General features: G+C 42.1%; 2 pseudogenes; one reads left to right on the forward strand and one right to left on the reverse strand.

Moving 5' to 3' along the window:
- Positions 1 to 4,901: 4,901 nt before the first annotated feature.
- Positions 4,902 to 17,588, forward strand: part of LOC147999389 (zinc finger CCCH-type antiviral protein 1 pseudogene) — a 67,877-nt pseudogene continuing 55,190 nt past the window's right edge.
- On the reverse strand, positions 10,765 to 11,750 carry LOC134483628 (serine/threonine-protein phosphatase PP1-beta catalytic subunit-like; annotated as a pseudogene).

A 17,588-nucleotide genomic window follows, 5' to 3' on the forward strand; every position in this document is an offset into this window, starting at 1 on the left:
CTTCTATACACTTTGGCTGGAAATTTGGTCACTAGGAGCTGGGGGATTGATGACAGAGGGTCTGGATAGATATTAAAAACCAATGGCTGCTGCTTTCTCTTCTTTTTCTGGTTATATGTGAAATTATGTTTGTGTGCTTCTCTTTTCTGAAATTATTGAGAGTTGATTAATTTCTTGGTTTTTCTTGGGTATAGATTAGCTCATTGTCTTGGAGTTTTCCTCCTATTATCCTCTGTTGTGCTCTCTTAAAGAAAAATATTGTTTAAATTTGATTTTGTCGTGAAATATCTTGGTTTCTCCATTTATGGTGATTGAGAATTATGCTGGGTATAGGATCCTCGGTATGCATTACATCTGCCCAAATTTTTCTGGCTTTTGTAGTCTGTTTGGAAGTCTTGTCTAATCACTTAGGTCTGAAGGTATTTATTACTGGTTATTTATACCTTACCCCTTTTAAAGTTCTTTCTTTGATCTGTGCATTCAGTGTTTTAATTATTATGTGAATGGAGGAATTTTTTCTGGTACAATTCATTTAGCATTCTGTAGGCTTCTTGTACAGTTATGGCATTTTCTTCCTTACCTTATGGAAGTTTTCTGCTATGATTTGTTGAAGATATTTACTGGACCTATGAACTGAAAATCTTAATTCTCTTCTATATCTGTTATCCTTAGTTTGAACTTTTAATTGTGCCCTGAAATTCATGGATGTTTTGGCTTCAAAAAAACCAGGAATGTTTATCTGAGATGGATGTTTCCTGTTTTGTGGGTGACCTCCTTGACCCCAACTCTTCCGTTTAATACCACGTTGGATACTGAGACATGGTCAGGAATAGTGACATCTTGCCATGAACTATATGAAAATAGGGAGATGACTTTATGTGTGTCAAGTATCAGTATTCTCCTGGGTGGTTTTGGTTCCGAGTTGGCCATATGCAACAGTTTCAAAAGCCCAGGTTTGATGTTCCTTGGGATTCCCATGATGATGCACTCAGACCTGACAGAAATCAACCAGAATCCTTGTCAAAGAACTTGATTTATATAATAGAGAGAAAACTAGTAAGTTATGTTACAAAATATTTGATCACACTGTGATCCCTATGAATGTATTATTTACTGAAAAACTATTGTGTGTTTATAGCATCGCCATGGCACAGACATTTAACACAAGAGTTCTTTGTTTACTGTAAACATGGACTTTGTTTCCTTAATGCTAACCTACCACACACCTTTATTGCAAAGCTAAAATCTGTACATAGGTTCAGAGCAGATCAAGGCACAACTTTAAAGGAAATGAAGATAACTAAACCAATGGAAAGTCTTTGGGTTGAAGGATTTTTAGAAAGTATGCAGAGGGAACCACAATGCTCTTCTTCTGGGAGGTCAGTGAATTAGGAAGGACAGTTGGGACTTGACTTCCATATCTGACTCCTGAGACTTCATTCGTAAAATGTCTGGAATTTTGGATTGTAAAACAACACATTGGCTCTGCAGCTTTTGGCAAGGCCATGGACAGAGAGATCACACCAGCTGGGAACAACCTGAAAAGAAGTCAGGTTTTCTTAAGTCACCTGAGAAGTCCTCAAGGAGAGAGGAATGAATGGGCAGCACCATAATAGAAGGCTTTAGGATCTCATATAGGTCTACTCTACATGCCTTGAAAATGGAAGCAGAAAATGAAAAACTAAATGACTTCACAAGAATTACCTCAATTCTGAGTATGATTATTTCGTATTGGCATTTTATACTTGATTCATTTTTTAAAATATTTAAAAAAGAACCTTCTGTTTTAATTCAACGCTCTCTTGGAATCACAAAACCCTTACAACCCCTGTAGGGCGCCTGGCATCTAACACTATGGGGCTAGAGATTCCACTTTTACCTTCGTCACCATCGACAGTTTCCATTTAATCAGCAGGTGTCCATGCCAGGCAGACACTGTGCAGGTTGTATGTTCTGTTAATCTCCACAGCAACCCAATTCAGCAGAAACACCTCCATTTTACAGATGAAGAAACCACAGCTCAAAGCTAACGAGTATCAGGGTCCCCTAAGTCTCACTGGCTGTCACTTAGACCCACATCCTTCTCTGTAAAGGGAAGCCATGGGCCTGATGTGGGCTGTGCAAGCTGACTCTGCTGAGAAGATCAATGCTAGTCTTGAACCTGGGAGAATTTAAGACAAGGTGATCCCACAGACTCCTGGAACAGATTCTGCATCTGGGTTCTAGGGTGTGACACAGTATCCCTTGCTGTGGGTCTCTACTCAGCTGAGGAGTCTGCTCCCATGTGTCAGCTTCTATGGCAGTGGTTCTCAACATGCCTAGTGCTGCAAAACATTAATACAGCTCTTCATGCTGTGATGACTCCCACCAGAAAATTATTTTATTGCTACTTCATAACTAATATTGCTACTCTTATAAGTCATAACATGCTAGGTATCTGATATGTAAAGTATCTGATATACACACTAAAGAAGGGTTCGCGACCCATACATTGAGAAACATAGCTTTGTAAGACCAGAGATGCCCTGTAGTAATGACAAGTTTTAGCAGACCAAAGGCTCCTTGCCTTAATGACAACAGATTCCTGGCTAAAGGCACAATCTGCAATCACTGTCCCCAGGATATTTCTTACCTCAGTTTTCCCCCATTACAATGTCTGTCTCCTTGGACATGTCTGTTCAGGAAGCCAGTCCCTGTTGTCTCTCCAACAGACAGAATATGAAAAGCAAGAATGCTTTCCCTCTGTTGGCCTACAGTCACTTCTTCAGATGTAAGTTCAAATTCCCTCGTGGGCAAATGTGTGTCTCTCACATAGTGTGTGAGACTTGAAATGGCATCTGTTTGAGTTGTCAAAAACCTATTCTCACTTCAGATTTACAGCTGACCAACGATTATATTCAGGAGAACACAGAGGGTGGCCTGGCCTGCAGAGTCAGATCCCCTCTGTGCCTGGGACAATCCCACCCACAGCAGACTTCAGTTTCACCTAGCAGCTGTTATCAGAAAAATCTGACCTTAAGGTTCTGAGGTCCACATCTGCACAACCTCTGAAGTTGTTCAATGGCTGATATGGGGGTTTGTTCCAGGTTAATATCATTCTGGCCTCTTCTCTCCCCTGGGCTGCCCTCTCTTCTCTCAGGTCTGTTGGTCTTGGAAGGACCTGGGTTCACCTCAAGGCCTGGGGTGTGGAGGAGGACCTTTTGATGTGAGAATGAGCATGGATCAAGAATGTAGCCCCACTGTGACTGGGCAATTAATCTGCAGAAAATCTTCCCCAGTCACAGAAGTGAGTCATGTGTGAGCTCATCCTGTTTCAAAGCGATAGGTGGTAGCTTTCTCCTGGAAAAAGCACATGGGGGTTGACTGTCACTTCTGAACCTTCTGTTCTAAGTCACTTCTCAGAAGGGGCACTTTGCTCTAAGTCCTCTGTGGGACCCACCAACCACTGGGGTTGGAGGATCCTATGGTGTTGCAGCTCTGAGCTGGGAGGGAGAGCTCTCACACTGGCATGAAGAAGCCTGTTTTCACAGCTGATCCTGATCTGAGGAACAGGTGCTTTTAAAGAAGCATGTGAAAGTATCTCCTGCAGGAGAGCTCACTCTGCAGGAAAAGTCACACAGGTCAGCGAAAAACAGCTTCCCAACTTCCACAGGGGGAGAACCAGGGAGGGCATCAGACGGATGATCAGAGAGTTTGAGAAAGGCCTGCACCTCCCTAAACGTCTCCCTCAATCATAAGTCCCACCACTGTCCCAGGTGCACACCTGAGGCTCAGCAAAGCCTGCCACCTGCTGGGGTCCCTCAAACTAAACAGTGAGTGTAGAACTGTGCAAAACACATCTGGGGATGGGGAGACAGAAGTCTCAGGTGGGCCTGGCCTCACTGCCTTTAGACTCCACTGTCAAGGCAAGTATATGTCGTGACTAGTCCATATCTCAAATGCCTTGGGCTGAAGAATTGGGAGATGCCAGGGGCAGGGGCAGGGGCAGGGGCAGGGGCAGGGGAAGGGAGAGCCAGGCAGAGCAAAGTCAAGCCCCAGTCAGCCTGCTGATAATCTATGGGCGTGAGGAAGTGCAGTAGCAGAGCCTGCCCTTGTTCTCTCTGGTGGGACAAGGAACCAAGGTGGGGATGGGAAGAGTTGGGGAACTCACAGCCTCTTGTCCTCCAGCTGCAACTGCCAGTGCTTGACAAGAAAGACGCCAAAGAGGCTCCAGGGATCCCCTGATTTCCGGATCTCATTGTCCTCAGGTGTGTCCAGGTTGAAGGCTGTGCTCATTCTTGCCAGAAGCCCTGCTGTCAGGTAGAGCAGGCACAGCTGGACTAAGACAACCATGGGCTCACACTGGGACCCAGGTCAAGTGACCACTGAGGGTCTCCAGTCAGCCTGGCCCCAGCACCTATCCCTATTGCACCCAGGCCACAGCAGCTCCTTTAGTCCCTCCCACCATGAGCCCTGCTCCCCATACCTGCCAGACTTGCACTCTCTTTCAGGAGCTCCCCCACAACCACAGCTAGCAGCAACTCAATGACCCTCACTTTATTCTTGTTAACCATATTGGCTAGTCATGGAGTCTCATTGTGAGACTGTATTGATCAGATGAAAGCCATAGGAGAAAACTTGAAAGATTTATAAAAATAAATAAGAAACCTCTCTTCCCAGTAGCAGCCTGGCAGTTGCAAGTTCAGGAAACCTCATGTCCATACTGGAACCCAGCATGCATTGGTGTGGAGAACCTGCCTGCTTAAGGCCCTTACTTCTCCTGAGAGGCTGACTTTAATTTTTTTACTTTTATTAGATATTTTCTTTACTTCCATGTCATGTGTTATCCCCTTTCCATGTTTCAATTCTCCATGAGGCAGACTCCAGCTCACAAGCCTGAGCAGCTGCAGCCATAGCGCACCATGGCTGATGCCGGGGTAGAGTGTTTGGTCAACAAAATCCTGTGCACCCACAGGGGCCACATGACCCTTAAGGAACTGCAGAGTAGGATCAGGCTCCAGAGGCAGAGCTCTATGAGCTGCTGGAGACCACAGAGCAAGATTGCTTCCTGCTGTGAGGGACTGGAGACCAGGCAGGGATAGCTATGTGGGTGGTGGCTACTACTGAAGCCTGTGGCTTCAATCTCAAGTGCAGACAGGGACCCTGCTAGACTGTCCAAGCCTCTGCAATCTTACTCTGCTTGGCCAGTGTCACTATGCACAGTCCCAGAGAAACCTCTGCAAATATTCTCACAAAGTTCTCTAGGAACAAAGCTTCCAGGTCCTGAAGGATCATGAGCTCTCTGGGTTTAACCAAGAGGAGCCGGCCATCTTCCTGGTAATAAGCAATGCTTTTCTGGTGCAGGAGTTACTACAAAGGAGACAGCCACAAACAGATTTGTTGAAGCCACAGCCAAGCAGTAGAGTCCAAGTCTGTGAGCACTTCACCCAGGCCAACTGCAGTTACCTCAACTGTCTCAGGTCTCATAACCTGATGGACATGAAGGTGTTGACCTCCACATGACTGAGCATGGTCTGAGTTCTGATGGGGTCCAGAACATCCAGGACATCTGCAACAACAAACACATTAGGAGGGGACCCACTGGCATGAGAGTTCCCCATCCACATCACAGAGGCAGGTCACAGAGAGACAGAAGCATGAGCAGAGACAGCTTCCTTCCAAACAGTCTAGGATTTCTCTCCCATGTCTCATTTTGGCATCTGGTTCACCTTGTCCAGATGTCACCAGTTGTAAGGATTCCCTGGAGGATGTGTCTACAGCTGTCACTCAGGAGGTCAAGAACCTGGGGACCCAGGACTCTGCACAGCTTTCCTTGGTCTAATCTAAAGCTGCTGGTGTCTGAGGACCCAGTCACATGAGAACAAGCCAGGGGTTTTCTGAGAATGGAGATCTGGATGCTTCTTTTCGAGGAATCCTATTGATGCTTTGTAAACATGGCCTCCTCTGCTGGCTTTCCTCTTGATGCAGCAAAAAGAAATGAGGCCATGTCCTTGAAAACAGGCATGAATTCTGGACACTGCATGGAGGTCAAGAGAAAGAGTGCCTCCTTCCCAGATCTGGACTTAACTTTGGTAATTGTTATCTGTCTAGAAAACCTAAAATATCAAACACATATTTCAGTTATCTGGAGTAGAATCCTCTGCAGTAAGAACTAATGATTTTGCTTTTGCTTGGTGTCTGCTGTTATGTCCCTCATTTCATTTCAGATTTATGTATTAATTTATGTATTATCTCTCTGGTGTGTAGTAGTTTGAGGGAGGAGTAGTTTGTAGTTGTCTCTCTTGTGGATCTTCTGAAAAAAAATTCAGCTCTTGGCTTCCTTGAAACTTTGTATTATTCACTTTGTTTCTAAATGTTTCATTCGAGCCCTGAGTTTATTTCCTGCCTTCAAATCCTACCAGACTCTCTATAGGATCAGGCTTTGCCTGACCTTGGTAAGAGCAGCATGTGACAAATGAAGCTTTTGCTGCTCTCTGTAGTGGTGATGACGTCAAAATCTCACTGAAAACCTTGCATTGCCCAGTTTTAGGCTGTATTAAAGTAGCCCAGCATTTCAGTGTTCCCTGCAAGGTGCCATGGGACAGTAGTAACGTGAGTCTGCATGCACCTCGACAGATTTCAGTTCGGTCTTCTAAGTCATTTTATGAAAATTTATAGTGAGTTCATGGATGAACATGCACACACACACACACACACACACACACACACACACACACACTTTACTGACATGGTGCACATTCTTTGAACACCAAGAATAAAGTGAGCAGTGAGGAAAATACACCAATAATGGAATTGATGGAGGAAGCAGTGGGGAAGCTCATACTTAGAGTTACTTAAAGGCCCTCTGCAGGCTCTCCTTCTGTTGGAGGCTAAACTTGAAATTCAATGTAGTTCTTTATTTTCTTTCTCTGTAGCACACAGGACTAGGGTAGAAACTAGGGCTTTGAGCATTTTTGGCAGGTACAGTCACACTGAATTAAATCCTAGGGCTAGAACACTATTAATCTTCTACTAAATTACAGAGCAGCCTGGAGGAAGACACTCAGCCGACAATGTGGCCATCTCCATACAGGCCCTGACAATGGCTAACAGACTTGATGAAGACTGGAAACGTTTGTTAATTCAGAGAGAAAAGAAGCCATTCCGTCTACACTGTACTCTAAGGACAGTTTATTCAGGTAAGGAAGACATGACCTATTATCTCAGGTCACAGATGTCAGCACAAAGTATCCAAGGTATTGTATGCCAATGGTAGCATTAACAGAACAAAGCACACAGTGTCATGAAGACATAATTATGAGTATGTGTAGCAAGACCCAGCCTCATCCAGGTTCTTAGATAGTAACTGAGAACCTCAAATACAGTAGTAATGTGATAGTGTGGTGTAAATCTAGTTACAACTAGCTTCTATTTTGACACAGTTGACTCTTTTGTGTCATGGTCAGCTTATGATGAATGAGTAGAAGACCTAAGCTTGAGAATAAGTAAAGACTACATTGCTTCTCTAGCTGAAGAGTTTTTAAAAGCCCTGGTGTGACAGCAAATTTTGTGGACATTCTGGATTATTCCTTCTGTACTTTAACTCTCTGAGTTACCTGCACTCTCAGTAAGTTAGTTCAATTCCATAAATTGGAATTTAGTCACCTGGAAAAAATGCTTTATCAATAGGATCCCAGATTTGCCACGGAAAAGGGGTAGCTTGAACTGTCCCACCCAGGTTTTGGGCTTGCACAGGCCTGCTCTCCAAAAGAAATGTGTGTTCACAGCTACAGGCTGCTTTCACTATGGATGCTCTTGACGTTCCTCCCTAAATTGCTTACATTAAGATAATTTTCTTTCTATGGAAAAAATTCATTATGCCAAGCTGGCATACAGGAATCTAGTTTCTATTCTGTATTTTATAAGATGTGCTTAATATATATATGATCATCACTGATAATAGCTGAAAGATCTGCTCTAATATGGAAACTCGGTGATGCTGGAGGATGATCCTGAACCCACAATGAGCAGTGGGGACACCAGGCCCCACTACAGATGCCTGGCAACCTAGCACATTGAGCACGCACAGCTCTTTAAGTTACCTATGAATACACATCTCCTGAGATCTCTCTATTTCATTGGAGGTGATCCTGTCCACCTAATACAGCACATGTCCTGGAAGGACAAAAGCTACCTGCAGGAGCTATGGTGACTGACTCATAGATTAGAGTATCTGCTGCTCTCTCAGAGGAACCACATGGTCCCCAGTAATCATCGACAACAGGTAATATGACACTTTCTTTTGGAGTATCACAGAAATTCACCCAGGACAGGCCACAGACATAAAGTAGAAAAAAAAGATCCATTGACATAAATGATAAAACTAAGTCTAATCTGCAACAATAAAAACACAGCATACTTATGGTCAAGGACAAAAACATCTGTCTAAACCTGTTTCCCAACAGGACTTGGAAGGTCAGTATCTCTGGGGTTAATATTGATGCTGTATTGCAAGGAAACCTGAAGCACATGGCTCTCCATTAGGATGACTTCTATATTCCTTTCTGAATGTTGTCAATTTTTTTGCAGCTGTATAGCAATGAATGTATATTATTCAATATGTGGTGCACAGGGTCAATTCTGAATGTGTGTTATAGACTCTTATATACTGAGATTAGCAGAACACATGACAGCATGGATAAAGAATGGCGGTGATTACACCATAAAGTGGCATCTGAGAGAAAGCCACATTATCCACACAGAAGACACTGTCACAATGGGTACCCCTTGGTGACTTTGAATTCACTAATTAGCCCAGGTTCCCTTGAACATGCAGAGATCCATCTCTAGTTGTCAGTTCTAAGTCCACAGGAGGGGACAGAATCCTTGAATAAGAAAGATGGTCTTAAGATTCAAGAGGTTAAAAAAAATCAATTTTTATTCTTAAGGAATACAATTAAGAACAAAACAGGATTAAAATGAATTAATATAAATATTTAAAAGTATTTTAAAAAATGAAATAGTAACAAGAACATATAACTATGAAACAACAAAATGAAAACTTCAATTAAAATCATAACAGAAATATTTCTAAACAGCATATTCTTAACGAACATTTAGAAGCACAGATGTATTGCTGTTTCTCCTCTAGCACACATAATGAAAGGCAGTCCCGCACGTTGTCTCTCAAGTGGTGTTTTCTGAAGAAGAAAGTGAGTAAGACCCTCAGATGTCCTACCCCGATACTCTAGGCCAACAACTTTGGATTTAAAAAGCATTCACGGGAAGGACATGGTCAACAGACTTATCAATTCCCCTAATTGAAACACCAAATGCCCAGAAGTGCCAGTAGGCTATATCTTGGTCTACCTGCTCCAAATACTTTTTGTTCTGTAGAAAAATGTTTGTAACACACAACCTCTAATATATAAAGCTAAGGATGACCCTGCCAGTTAGAGGAAGTCAAAGGAGTTCTAAGAACGCAAGGTCACTGCCACGGAGCACAATTCTCTCCCTGTTACTACTGTCAGATATCCACTGTATTTAAAGAAGCAATGAGAGTGAAATACATTGCTGCCCTGTCTAAATTCAGAAAAGTTGGACCCTCCATGACTCCTGATGGTGTCATTATATCAATGTAATATAACAAATCCACTTTATTTTTTTAATGTGCAGAAATTATTGCTACTATACTTCACTACGAGTCATGTCTATACACATCATGAGCTTTGATTATGAAAGCTCAGAGTAAAAATCCTTAGTGACATAGCCTTACAGACAAAAACAACATTCACATGGCAATTATTAGGCAGTGACGCACCCAGTGCTCAGAGCTGACAATGTCCCACTGACCAGCTTTCTTTTAAACACATCCTTCACAGAGAGAGGGAAAGAAGAGCCAGCTTTCCAAGGCTCCTCACAAAGGATTCTCATGTTCTGTGGATCTAAAAACAAACAAAAAAACAAACAACAGCAAAAACCCAGAAAAACAAAACCAGTACAGGAGAGGGTAATACCAGAAAGTTAAGCATGCCAAAAGGGGTCTCCCTTGAATTAAAACCTAAAGCCAAGGTACCACATAATCACATCACCAACTAGTTTTGGATAGTACTATATGAGCCTTATCTTAAATGAAATCTACTGCACAATAGAGCATCAATAAATTAAAGGTTAGAGTGCACAAATCCAAATCAGTGGCAATTTGTAAAAAGCGAAATCGTCATTATCAGCTGCAAAGTTTGCCCAATCAAACTGTTTGATTAAAACCACTGGATCAAATAGTTTGTATATTTTTAAAGTCTAGCGGCCTCTAAAGTTCCTTTTTATTATGAGTCATCAGTTTCCTTTGTAAGATCCAACAGTTACTTAAGTAGATGAGTGAAGGAAAGTAATAGTCAGTGAACGTCTTTAAAGCTCTTCCCATTTTACTCTTTAAAATGGTTAGGGAAGAACAGGAAAAGTAGATGCCATGATTCTAGCAAAAACAAACAAAACAAAACAAGCCCAAAATAAACAACCAAGCAACACTAAAGCCACTTGACACAGATGGATCTTCATGCTCTCATCTGGGTAACTAACGCAGCTAGTTTAACTGGGATGCTTTCAACTTTAAAAACTGTGATATGAGAAGATAGAACGTTAATGGATACTTTTGTATTTGAATTTTACTTTGTTGAATATTGTAACAGAGTATACTTATTACAATACAGTGTAGCACGTCTTTCTTTTAGAAAAAAAAATTAAGATTCTTTACCTGTCTCTTTAAGTTAAAGGTGTGACATCATAAAGGGTGTCCAATGGCTGGATGTTTTATACTGCACACATATATTAGGAAGTATGTCCTTAACAAATCTGATGGTTTCTCTTTCCGGAATTCCTGTCTTCACCTTTTCTTCGGTGGATTAGCTGTTCGAGGTAGAGTGACAGGACGTCCAGAATCCAGCCCATCATCCTGGTACTTAGCTTTCTTTTCAGATGGTTTCAATATCTGGAATGAACACATCAAAGTTTCATCCACACTCATCATACCACCAGCATTGTCAAACTCACCACAGTAATTTGGGGCAGAAAATAAAGTTACCAATTGTCTTTTAGCAAAAAATGTATATCCCTCTTCTACCACCTGATGGGCTCAACAAATCAAGTCTAAATCATGACGATTCAGAAATTTACTGACTACATCAGCTCCAAAAGTAAAAGAAACACCACAGTCATTTTCTCCCCAGTCTTGTACATCCTTATCTGGGTCGGAGCACAGTAAATCACACAGCAAACCTGTATCAGGTATGCCAGTGGCTCTCATAATTCTCCGAATCTGTTCCACAGACTGTGGGTCTGGTGACTCATGGTTTCCTGGTAGAAGAAAGAAGTTCTCCGGGTATTTGATTTTGTAAGCCAATGGCAAACAGATGGTTTCCAAAGACTACTTTCCTCCGTCCACATAATCTTCTACGAAAAGATCGTTGTCTTTTGGTGGAAAACCTCCATACTCAAATAATCTCAGTAAGTTTGAATACTGTCCATAAATATCTCCACAAATCTTCAGTGATGCTTCCAATTCCAAGAATAGGCTGGCTAAGAAAGATTTCACTAGACGTGATACACAGCCATCAGACTTCTGCTTCAGTCACCTGCACAAATTTTCCGGGATGACATCCTTGTACCTCCAGCAGGCGGGTGGTGAAGTTGTCCACGTTCAGCTCCCCTTCAGCCATCTTCTGGGCACCAGATTCTCCTCCCTGCAGCAGGAACAAGGGCTTCTCCGAGGTGGCTGCAGCAGTGGCAGTGGCTTGGCATTCTCACCTAGGAGTCCCTATGCCTTTCTACCCCAGTTCCAACCCACCCCAGGCACGGACCCTCCCCCCATCCACTCCCTGCCCAGCAGGGAGAGCATTCAGGCATGCCAGCAGCCAGCAGCACCCACTAGAAATAAAAGGGGAAGCCCTTGGTCCTGCCAAGACTGAACCCCCAGTGAACTGGATTGTTAGAGGAGGGTGGTAATGGGAAGAGGATGGGGATGGGAACACCAATAGAAAAGGGGAGGGGGAGGCCTTAGGGGGATGTTTGCCTGGAAACCTGGAAAGGTAATAACAATTGAAATTTAAATAACAAATACCCAATTAATAAAGATGGAGAAAAAACAGAAAAAAGTGTCACACATTTAAAACAGAAGAATATGGGCCCTAATTTTAAAGCACAGCTCTGTCAATTAACTAAACCTTTAAGGAAGCTCAGAAAAGCAGGCCAACCAATTATTTTCTCGGTTTAAGTATCTGTAATGTCGCATAAATAATAATGTCCATTTCTTGCTATTGTGGAGGAAATTAAATAGTTAATATGTGATCACGGAAGTTTTGAAGTACCATCCATTTTTCTGTTCATTAAATCAATCTTCCTCATTTCATTGATCAAGTATGTATGTTTTCTTTTCATAGTTACATGTATAACAAAACCAGTATAAAAACCTTCAGAATTATGTATGCTTTCACTTTTAACAAATTAAATTAGCTATTCTTTGTATTTCTGCTGAACATTTAAATGTTCTTTATATGTCCCAATGCGAGTTTATTAGGTACCTATAAACTTTAAACTCTTTGCCTGAGAGCATGAGTACTATTTAATTATATAGTAACTACACTCAGGCTGTCTTTATATTAGAAGCAATTATATCAGACTCTAAGAAAAATTACTTTTGCTTAGAAGTTTGTGTGTGTATGAGTGAGAGTGTGTGTGCGTGTGTGTGTGTGTGAATGTGTGAGTGTGTGTGTGTCTGTGTGTGTGAATGTGTATATGTGAGTGTGTGTGTGAGTGTGTGTGTGTCTGTGTGTGTATGAGTGGGTCTGTGTGTCTGTGTGTGAGTGTGTGTGTGTGTGTGTGTGTGTGTGTGTGTGTGTGTGTGTGTGTGTGCAGCACATGAACAAACAGCTTTCAGGAGCCATTTCCCTCCTTCAGTCATGTGCATCCAAGAATTTAACCCAGATGTTTGACTTTGGCAATAAATAATATTACCCACTAAATAAAAAAACAAACAAACAAACAAACAAGCCACAAATCCACTTTAAAAGTAAAGGCCACAATTTCACAGAATATTAGCATTGACCTTACCATATCCTCCCTTTGGAGATGGGGAAACTAATGTTCTGAAATCCATGACTTTCAGGACTTGTAATATTCATGGAAATTCAATTCCTTTGCAGATGCTCCAGTTGTTGTGGCCAATTGCTAGAAAGGTCAGCTTAAGAATACAGGACACTCACCCCCCCCCCCCTGCAGAAAGCTCAACATACGTTGCCCAGAACTTACTCCACATTCCCCGAACCACTGTCTTTGTCCATCTTTACTTTTAGATAAAAGACCAGATTCCTTCACCCTAGGCCCTCCACAATCTACATTCCCCCTCCCAAAACGCTTGGGAAAAACATGTCTTCTGGTGTATCCAACAGACCCAGACTGAGAGAAACTAGGGCACTGGTTGTCACTATAACACTGGTGACATCGCAGAGGATGCCAAGAGACGGAGACAATAGAGTGTCATAGAAGAGACAGCTGATATCATGGGGAACAGACTTTGTCTCCCTGCTAATAATTTCCCTGTATTGAGCAGAAGCAGAGGCACCCTTTCCAGGGGACTTTCCTGGGGAGAGCCACTGAGCACCTCCTTCTTCCAAAGCCAAATTTTCCTCAAGGCTTGATTATAAAAAACCTTAGTAATTCCTATGCATCTACATGAATATTTCCTTCTGAATCTTGCCAAAAATGTCTCATTCTAACTCGAATTATCCTCCTTCAACAATATTAGCCATTAATAATTCCTGAGATATAACACTGGTTTGAATATGTGGTCAAAAGGTTCTGCTGCTTCATTTTGTACAGGTGCTTGAAATCACATCAAGAAATAGCCTGCATGGGTGTGTGTGAGGCGAACACTCATGGAGCCTTGTGCTTAGCATCGACAGTTGCACAAAATTCCTTAGGAGGATGTCTTGAAATCATTATGGTGCTAGGAACAGTGTGGAGACCAGTTGGCAGAGGAAAGTGAAATATTGGAACCACCAGTGAAGGGAACATCATGCTGCTCGTGGTGTTCTCCTCTCTGCACCAATGTCACCAAAGGAGCATTGCTCACAGGTCTCTATAAGATATACCATGAGCTTTTATCAGAAAAATAAAATAGTCAACAGATAGAGGGGGTGCAGGTAAAGGGGTAGGATGAGGCTATAAACATCACTAAGTGGATAGAGTAAGCTCCCAGCATTTAAATTCTGGGTCATGGGTCACCCACCAAACAAAAGCATCTACCATAGTAAAAAATGAATACTTTATTGAATGCACACACTAATACTTATTGATCACATCCATAGACCAGATACTGGGGGCAGATCCATGGCCCTAAATATCTTGCTCTCAACATATATAGTTAAAAATAGGAAAGAAAGAAAAAAGAAAACGTCAAAACAAAAAGCTCAAGCTTCTCATATGAGGATTGCAGGAAGTGTTATCTGGTGGTCAGTTCTGATTAGACCATTTTAGATAGAACAGTGCATAGTGACCCTTAATGTGATGGGTCTTATATAAAGCTTTTTGCAATATTGGAATTTTAACAAGCCTCATCCAGAACATACAGCAGAGGAAAGGATGTGATCACCGTGTCCTTGCTCTGTATCAGGTTATTTTTCTGTGTCCCTGATTGTCAGATATATTACAGCAACAATCTGAAATAGCTGGTAGACATGGGAAAACGTGGCTCAAACTATAGTTGTGGGTTACATACCTCAACTGTCAAAGACTAATGCTGTCCTCACAGTCCTTGGAGGCCACTCTTGTAAGACTATCTATTGGAAAGTGGAAACAGGTTTTATCTGAGCTCAAAGTGATCCTGGTCAGCCAGGTAGAGGGCAACATGGGATACTTGAGACCCTGCACAGGAACCCACACTTCCTTCAAAGCATCATCTATAAATTCTTGATTATTTACCAATCTCTCCCTACCAGTCTTTCAGTCTGGAATGGTAGAAAAGAACTGGAAATTATCTTCCTATTCTGAAGACCTTGATCTCTCTTTCCTTAGGTCCACATTAGGAACGCACACAAATGGGTATCACCATCTGAACATCTTAGTATCATCTACTCAGTATATCTAGCATTTACTGTGCCTATGACAATCTCAAGGTTCCCTGAGTGTTGCTGCCCCAGCAAGAAGAATGAAGTACTGAGGTCAAACCCCAGTGATCCTTTCAAGAGGTTAGAAGAAAAAAAAAAAAAGAGGTTAGAAGAAAGCCATCAGAGATACTCCACTTCTTTGTCCTTAGATTAAATCAAGCTGACACAATGTGAACCTGGTGGGCTATTTAACCATAAATCTTTCTCCAAACCCCACCTTTCTGAGTTCAGTCCATGGCGGAATTCATTCCCCACCATTGTAGATATTTCTTTGTATATTTCCACAAGAGCCAAGTTTCTTTGGTTTTTTTCCTTTTAATAGAATTATGTGTAGTCAATCAACATCTGCCCTCTGTAAGAAATGAGTAGTGTCTATAGTAACTGACCACACTGTATTTGTGTATACAAGTACGTTAGTGGAAAACCAGAATTATTGAGGAGTTGGAAACCAGTGCAGTGTCCTTGCATTTCTGTGCCTTGGCCTGTCTCACATGCAGCTGGGGACAGACTTTGAGTTCCTCTTCAGGGACAGAGTAATGTTGAATGGGCACTGAGCAGGCAGAGAAAAACAGCTGAGGCCCCTCCTTTCAGTTATCAAACATATCATGGATGCCAAGAAAAAAACTAACCAAAGGAAAAAAAACCTGACACTGAACTGTGTGGTGCTGGTCACATACCCTGTTATGTTCTGTATGTTATGAGGTTTGTTAATCTTGACAAGTTCCCCAACTATGAGCTTCACATAGGACCCTTTAGATTCCAGGAAAATAGGAACAATTATGTGCAAAATGTCCTGAGTCAGGGCCCATAGACAGCAGCATTTCCAGCCCTTTTGTATGAGCCCACGTGGATTTTGCAATGAGCTGGCCCTAGCAATGTCCAGTACAGTTGTGAGCTGTTGCTCTGGTTGAACTGTATTGGTGTGTACATTCAATAAACTATACCTATTTAAATGAATTCATTGTTCGTGTGGTTTGAGTCCAGAACCCTTGACACCAAACCTTCCCTTCGGCAGCATTTAGGAGAAGAAGCTAAGGTCAGGAGAGGTGACATCTTGCCATAAGTTATGTGACAAGACGGATGATGAAATGATCCCCTTGTGATAAGAATCAAGGTTTCCTCTATGGTATTTAGGTCTATGTTGGCCCTGTGCAACAGCTTCAAGAACCCATTTCTGATTTTCCTTGGGATTCCTGTGATGATGCACTCAGACATGATTGGAAACAACCAAAATGGTAGTCAGAGTAAATATATGATTTATATAATGTAGGGAGCAATGCAAACTCATGTTTCAGGATATTTGATTACATTGTAAGGCCGAAGAATTTTTTCTTTACTTAAAAAAATGAACCTCTGGTGGTGTGGGTCAGCACTAACACAGACATTTAACTCTAGAGCTTGCTGGTTTTTATTGATGGAGAAACTGCATAGAATTGCTATATGGACCTGTGTCTTAGGTCTGTTTCCCTAGTATATCCTCTACATCTCTCATGATGGTGATCCTGTTTCTGGCTAAATAAATGTCTGTTCACTGCGCAATTGAGTTTAGTGACATGCAAATATTATTTAAACCTATGTATTAAATTTTGTCATTTTGTTAATTTTTGTGGTTTTCCTTGGCTTCTTTTGATTGACTGTTGTAGTTTTCTTAAATTATATCCTGTTTCCTCTAGTATTTTATGCTTCCCTTAAAGCTGAAGTATTCCTTTTAGGATTCTCTACAGAGCTGTCTTACTGGTTATACATATTTTGTTAAATTTATTTTTAGTATGCATTAGTCAGCACAGTAGATGGGCAGCTGCCTGCCCACCATGGTATCAGATCTACTTTCCAAACAATTATGCTCAACTGTTACTGACTGTGTAGCATCTTGACTGCTCTTGGTTCCACTTGGACAGCCCTAAGGACCAGGCTCTCCTCTCTCTTAACCTGTAGAGAGCTGCGACGTGCCGCGTCTCAAAGATGGCGCTGGTTTCTGCCTTCACCCTCCCAATCGTGAGCGTTCCTTGCAGTAAACAAGTCCTTATTTGGCTATGTCTGCCTGGCCTGCTAGCTTCCTCATAGTGACAGCCTATCTATATGACCCACGTGGCTTGCTAGGACTGGCCAGTGCTAGCTATTTAAGTGTGGTGCAGGGTGTTCCCCAGGAAGAGGGAGTCAGAAGAGATAGAGGTCAGAAGATTGTATCAAGGTTCCTGAGTAAAACTGCTTGAAGAAGATCTCTGGTGGTCCTGTCTTCCTTGGTGGATGAGGTTGGGTGCGGCATTAACCCATGGCTGCTGTCCTCTTCCTCTCTCCTCTCCATCATATCTTTTCTTCCTTTACTCTTTGGCAGCTTCTTCTTCCTTCTTCCCTCCTCATGATCCTCTCTAGTAAAGCCCTCAAAAGCTCACCTCCCCCATCTGTCTGCTGTGCAACTGTTGGCTTCTTTATAATCACAATTAACTGGGA

The sequence above is a fragment of the Rattus norvegicus genome, chromosome 19 (assembly GCF_021556685.1).
Source record: "Rattus norvegicus strain SHRSP/BbbUtx chromosome 19, alternate assembly SHRSP_T2T, whole genome shotgun sequence".
Classification (NCBI taxonomy): Eukaryota; Metazoa; Chordata; class Mammalia; order Rodentia; family Muridae; genus Rattus; species Rattus norvegicus.